The 7,007-nt window shown below is 42.1% G+C and overlaps 1 pseudogene; it reads right to left on the bottom strand.

Moving 5' to 3' along the window:
* Positions 1–2,588: 2,588 nt before the first annotated feature.
* On the bottom strand, positions 2,589–6,281 carry LOC129335147 (uncharacterized protein K02A2.6-like; annotated as a pseudogene).
* Between the last annotated feature and the right edge of the window lie 726 nt (positions 6,282–7,007).

The raw sequence follows: 7,007 nt of genomic DNA, 5'->3' as shown, positions 1-7,007 counted from the left end.
AAAGCTGGCTAAATCCCACTAACTCTAGTGGTATTACATCATGTTTGATGCAAAAATATTTGAGCACTTTGTGAATCAAAGTGAAGAAATACGTCTTACAAAACTGCTGTAATGGACACTGGTTGGCTGCCTGTGATTCCTTCGTCTGTTGTCTGTTTGCTCCTTTTTACCTATACTCTCAAGCTTTTTGTGGCAAGCTCCCTCCCCTAGCTCCTTCTCTTAAATAGCATGTTTTGCAGGCATGTGCAATTCCAAAACTTCCTCATGCATGGCTCCAATTTCCTACATTAATAGCACTGCATATTGGAATTTGGCTGGAACCTCACTTAAAATAACATGACCCTGCAGTTGAGGAAGAAAATTGCTACTTGTGCATTCTCTCATCTTGGATTACACTTAATTGTTAATTTCACAAAATTACATGGAGGGATCCTATAATTAGAACTAAGAGAGAAATGCTTTTCATTTACGGTTTTAATGTTCAGTTATAAGTTGTACAACAGAAGAAAGATAAGAGCGCTGAATAAAATAAAATGTACCCTGTTCGTCACATAATTTTTAGAACCAATAAATCTGTGATCTTGAAACTGCTTGCAGACTTTTAAGTATCATTAACATCAATGGGATACATAAACTGCAGTTTCAGGATTAGCAAGTACATGTTTTTTTGCTATTCTCTATTGTAGTAGACTTCTTCAGTTATGTAATGTATCAGACTTGCTTAGATGTAATAATAGGAAGATATTAAATTGGCTGGATTTTCAACCGAGTAAGGAAGGCAATTCAGGATTTTTTAAAAAACACCTGGATTAAGTGTTGCTAAGTAACAGTGTACAAATACATTTTTATAGGTATGTAATGACTTAGATAAATTCTGAAATTTCCAAACCATGAAGAGAGCTTGTTACTCTTGTTCAGTGGTGCGTTAAGAGAAATTGGGGAAGTGAGAGTATTGAATGTCCATCTGTACATGAGAGCCAGTTTGATACAGTGGATAAGAGCACGCGACTCTAATCTGGAGAACCGGGTTTGATTCCCCACTCCTCCACTTGAAGCCAGCTGGGTGACTTTGGGTCAGTCACAGCTTCTAGGAGCTCTTTCAGCCCCTCCCCCCCCCCCCCGAGTGATTGTTGTTGTGGGGATAATAATGACATACTTTGTAAACCGCTCTGAGTGAGCATTAAGTTGTCCTGAAGGGCGATATAAATTGAATGTTGTGTTGTTGTTGTTACATGTGTGGCAAGAATGTGTTATCCCTAGGAGATGCATCCCTCCCCATGAGGCAAGGTGCTACAGGAAAGCACTGTTTACGCCTTCTTAGGACTGGCAAAAGACAGGCTAATTTAAAGTGATCTGCATATTAAATTTTTTTTAAAAAATTAGAAACGTATATCCAACAATGAGATGTTGAGATATCTGGGCAAGGGCACTGCAGTACCTCTCTGGTTCCCCTAGAATGTTTCTTGTAATATGACATCCGGAAAGTATTCATTTGCCTTGCTTCCTCCTTTGTCATTGCTGCCACCTGCCTCCCATTGCTGGCCTACTTTAACAAGAATGGCTAGTCCTTGGAGGGTGCATGCAGCAGGCTCCGTGAGCAGTGGCATCTTGGGGAATGATGCCACTCACTGCACCACTGAAGGTGTTTATGGTCGCCATTCCCCACTGGAAATTCCTATAATGGGAAGAAGGACAAATCAGAACAAAAGCTAGTTTGATGGTGATGATGAACGATGAATAGACCGGTCATGTGGGCCCACCATGCCAGGTGATTACTGTGCCAAAGCAAGCATAAAATGTAACAGATCCTACATACACCTAGCACCTAAGTAGAAAGCTCAACTATATCTGCAGACAATGGCAATAGTAATTCAGCTGTCATCCACTAGTCAAGATACGCTTTGCCGCTGATGCTGCTCCAACATTGCTCAGGCATGGAAAGCACTGATGAATAAAGAGAACATCATATGATATCACCTGACCCAACTGTGCATGTAATGTGTTGTCAATTCACAGCCGATTTATGGTGACTTTTGTAATCACTGTACTTACAGGAGCAGCTGAATGTAACACTGCTTTATTTTCAACCAACAAGGAACTAATACAGAAAAGGAGAGTAAGTAAGAAAACAGTCTATGGGGTGGAGTTTTCCTCCATCCCATAATCAGGTTCCAGTTAACTCTTTACTATCCATTTTACTACATCCCTCCCCCTTTCAGTCTTCCTTCATCTTCTTTAGTAATCACCCGAATATAGTCTTTCAAATACCCAGGAGGTCTTCGTGCTCTCACTGGATAGCGGTGTGCTTCCACCCCATCATTATCCCTGGGTCTGGAAAGATCAGTTTCTGCAGAAGCTTCCCTAATTGGTGATCTGGAAGGGGGCATCAAATTACAGTTGGCATCGGCCTTTGAAATGCCACAGGGACTCTGGTTTTCCAGGCGTTCCTGTTCCTCTCCCCCTTTTTCCAACACTTGCACATCAGTTCTCTGGCAGATGTGGTCTTGATGCTACATGATGTCTCGCCCATCAGGTAAACCAATCTTAAAAGATAGAGGCTCCGTCTGTGCTTGAATCCCACCAGGGATCTAGATAGGTTGGGAGGTACTAAAACTTTTGGTATAGACTTGATCCTGTACTCCCAACTCTCTATCTTTAACATGGTTACATTTTTGAAGAGTCTGTTTCCTTTGTACTTCCTCTTCTAGTTTGGGACACGTTAAATCCAAGGGGGTCTGTACCTGTCTTCCCATTAATAACTAGGCTGGACTCGCCCCGTGGTGGTCTGGGGGAGTGATTCTGTATTTCAAAAGAAATCGAGCCAGCCTGGTCTCCAAAGTCCCAGAAGTCATCTTTTTCATTCCTTCTTTGAAAATTCTGACAGCTCTCTCTGCTAAACCATTTGAAGCTGGATGATAGGGGGATGTTTGGATGTGTTTAATTCCATTCTTCCACAGGAACTCTAGATTCCAGGCTGGTAATATTTGGCCCATTATCTGTGACCAGTACCACTGGAAGTCCATGACAAGCAAAGATCTGTCGCAGTTTGTCACATGTTAGAGCTGAGGTTGTGGAGTTCATTGGGTGAACTTTCATCTACTTGGAATGGGCATCTACTATAATCACGAACATCTTCCCGAGAAAAGGGCCTGCAAAATCTAGATGTATCTGAAACCATAGTTTTCCAGGCCCAGTTTTCCAGGCCACTTCCATGGATGTAGAGATGCTAGTGCTGGTGCCTGCTGTGTTGTTGACATTGGACGCATTGTTTGCACTCCTGTTCTAAATCTTCATCTAAATGTGGCCACCAAATGATGTGGGCTAAAGCCTTCATGTGAGAGATCCCAGGATGGGCGTCAGCAGTTCTTGTAGAACTTGCTATCTTCCTTGGAGAGGGATCACAACCTTAATACCCCATAATACACACCCATTTTCCACACTTAATTCAGCCCTCCTGCTCCAATAGGGATGAATTGCTTCTCCTGGATTCTGTGGGGGCCAGCCGTGCAGAATGAACTGTGTCACTTGAGACAGAATTGGATCCTGCTGGGTCCAGACTCTGATCTGAGAAGCTTGTACTTGTATTTGATTAAGATGCTCCATTAACAGTACCACTTCCTCAGGAGTATTTTCAGTCTTTGGTGCTCCTGGTATTGGTAATCTGCTCAGGGCATCTGCATTTCCATGTTGGTTACCCACTCTATAGGTTATTAAAGAGTCCAAATAATGGTTTGTGATCTGTGACAATCATGAATTGTTTCCCATACAGATACTGATGGAATTTTTTTACACCAAAGATAATGGCTAGGCCCTCTTTCTCCACTTGTGAATAACCTCACTCTGCTTGATTGAGTGACCTTGAAGCATATGCCAGAGGCCATTCTTTGTTATTTCCCATGATGTATGACAATACAGCCCCCATGTCATAAGATGAAGCATGACAAGACAAGACCAGTTCCTTTGTATGGTCAAAATGGACCAGTAGATCTGAAGATTTCAGCAACTTCTTAGATTTTTGAAAGGCTTCTTCTTGCCTCTGTCCCCAGTGCCAGACAGACTCTTTCCTCAAGAGAAAATGTAAGGGTTCCAAGAAGGTTGAGAGGTTTGGAAGGAATCGATGATGAAAATTCAACATCCCCCAGATAGGCTCTGAGTTCTGTTGTATTTTGTGGTGCTGGGGCCTTTTCAATAGCCATTACTTTATCAGCCAGAGGCTGCACCCCTTCTTTGTTGATTTTATATCCCAAATACTGTATTTCAGGCTTCATAAAAAAGCATTTGTTCTGTCTTAAGTGCAGGCCAGATTCCTCTAATCTTTGAAGTACTTGCTCAAGCGTCGAACGATGTTATCTATCGTCTGGACCTGTGATAAGGATATCATCAATTCTAACCACTACCCCAGGAATCTCCTTCAACAAATGTTCCATAGCTCTCTCTGAAATATACCTGGGGCTGAGGAAATGCCATATGGTAGATGGTTGTACTGGTACAAGCCTTTATGAGTATTTATTGTGGTGAATTTCTTGCAATCCTCTTCTGGTTTCATTTGTTGGTAGGCTTGGGACATGTCCAACTTGCTAAAATGTTGACCTCCTCCCAACACAGCCAGTAGGTCCTCAGTACGTGGAATCGGGTAGTTGTCTAATTTTGAGGCTTGATTTACTGTAACTTTATAGACCCCACAAATGCAAATGGTTTTATCTGGTTTGGCTTCAGGAACTATGGGACTTGCCCACTCTGAAAACTGCACAGAAGAGATGATGTTTTCCCTCTCCAGCCTGTCCAGTTCTGTCTCAATTTTGTCCCGAATAGCATATGTTATATCCCACCACTGCCACCACTTGTTATGATCTTCACTTTCTTTAGGGTGGATTTTGCTTTAATCTTTCCCTTCACACCCTCTGGGTAGTTAGCTGCCACCATTAAATTCCAATATATTTTATTTAAGTTTTCCCTTTGGTAACGTGTTTATGCGTCCGGCTCCTTCGTGGTTCTATGTGGCCCTGAGGATAGGAATGGGAGATACCAATGACTGCTACTCTGGGATATAACAAAACAAAATAAAAGTTTATTTTTTAAGAAGCGTATTGGTTACATAAAAGTAGTTCTTAGTTCTTCTAGTTGCTTCATCCAAACTCATTCACACAGATCTCTTGTAAAGCTTCACACACAGTTAGCCTCTTTCTCTAGGCTCTATATTTCTCTCACAGAGAACTCCTCAGACAGCACACAGCTAGCCTGTTTTCTTTTCACTCTCAATTCTTTCTCTCCTAGGCGCACACACAGTTTGCCTGCTTCAAATAGAATGAATATATAGTCTCACAGACACACTCATTTCAGGCTTCCACTCAGGTTGCCTTTCCCTCACAAATACATGAACACACTCAGGCTGCACACAGCTCGCCTCTCTTGCCCTAACTGAATCTTTTTCTCTCCCTCAGTAACTGAAAACTGCCTTCACTCCGCCCACTCTCTGTCATCAACCAATCATATCACTCACTCATCTCTCTCTTTCACCCCCCCACTCTTCACCTATCTCACCAAACATTTAAAGACACATGTACCCATTTCTTGAAATCATTACACCTAGCTTTAAAATATTTTGGCTGAGTCCCCTCCTTTATATATATCCTTGCTTCAACACCTTTTATGATCCCCAGTCCTTGGAACACTGCTGGATGAGTGCTTAGAACTTTTTGTACTGCTGGCATTCCCTTCAAGTCCAGTTGACATATTTCTTCCCAGTCGAATCTCAGTTCTTTTAACCAATTCCTGCCCAGTAAATTTGGTCTATCACCCTTTATTCTTATGGCCTATCTTCATGCATACAGGTTCATTATTCTGTTCCATAGTGACTGTATAGGGTGGGCAAGGCCTGCTTCCCTTTCTGCCTCTTCCTTATAGCAAGCTTCCAGCTTCTTTCCTTTGTCTTTAGGAGGATCTCTCTCTCTCTCTGGGCCTTCTTGTACTCTCTGATAACTGCCTCTACATTTTCTAGCTAAATGTCCCACTTTTAAGCATTTATGGCACTGAGATCCTTTATGTCAACAAACCAAGGTCGAGTGACTTCCTCCACACCTGAAACATCCCTCTAGGGCTGGAGTCATTTGCTTCTGGCTTTAGATTTTATTTAAGAGGTTCACCTGGATGTCTTTGCTGTCTAGGTGTAAATCCTTAACATTTTTCACTGCTGACTCCATGGCTGTCGCCAGTTCTACAGTTTTGGCCCAAGTCAGGCTCCCTTCTGGGTTCTGACAATAACTTCTTTTGAATGTTTTCATCTTGCACTCCACACACAAATCTATCTCTTATCCTCCAAAACATTTCCAGATGAGCAGTGTTCTGTAAGTTTTTAAAGATTTGCTAATATAGATTCTCCTTCTTTCCTCATTCAATTATGGAATTTAAAATGTTCCACAATGACATTAGGTTTAGGACTTGGAGTATAACGTTCAGTCAAAACGTTTGAAAATCGGTTAAACTTTTGTCTCCAGGCTTCTCAGGATGCAGTTGGCCTCGCAAGAGTGCATAGGTTTTGCTGCCCCAAACACTGAGAATTACAGCTCTCTGCTTAACTGCCTCTGTGATCTCGTTTGCCTGAAAATAGTGGCCCAATCTTTCAATGTGTTGCTGCTAATCCTCCTCTTCTAGATTAAATTCCCCAATTTTTCCATACAAGGCCGTGCTTAGAATCCCATCCTTGTCGCCAATTTTGTAATCACTGTACTCACAGGAGCTGCTGAATGTAACGCTGCTTTATTCTCAACCAACAAGGAACTAACACAGAAAAGGAAAGTAAGTAAGAGAACAGTCTAGGGGGTGGAGTTTTCCTTCATCCCATAATCAAGTTCCAGTTAACTATCCGTTTTATTACAGTGGCCGTTTCCACACGGCTTACCTTATTCTGCAAAATAGCGAAATCTCATGCGAAATCTCGCGAGAAGATGCTGTTATCGCGTGAGAAGATGCGATAACAGTGTCTTCTCACAAGATTTCGCATGAGATTT

The sequence above is a fragment of the Eublepharis macularius genome, chromosome 8, assembly GCF_028583425.1.
Source record: "Eublepharis macularius isolate TG4126 chromosome 8, MPM_Emac_v1.0, whole genome shotgun sequence".
Classification (NCBI taxonomy): Eukaryota; Metazoa; Chordata; class Lepidosauria; order Squamata; family Eublepharidae; genus Eublepharis; species Eublepharis macularius.
The sequence above is the reverse complement of the archived record's forward strand: the minus strand, read 5'-3'. Positions and strand labels throughout refer to the sequence as shown.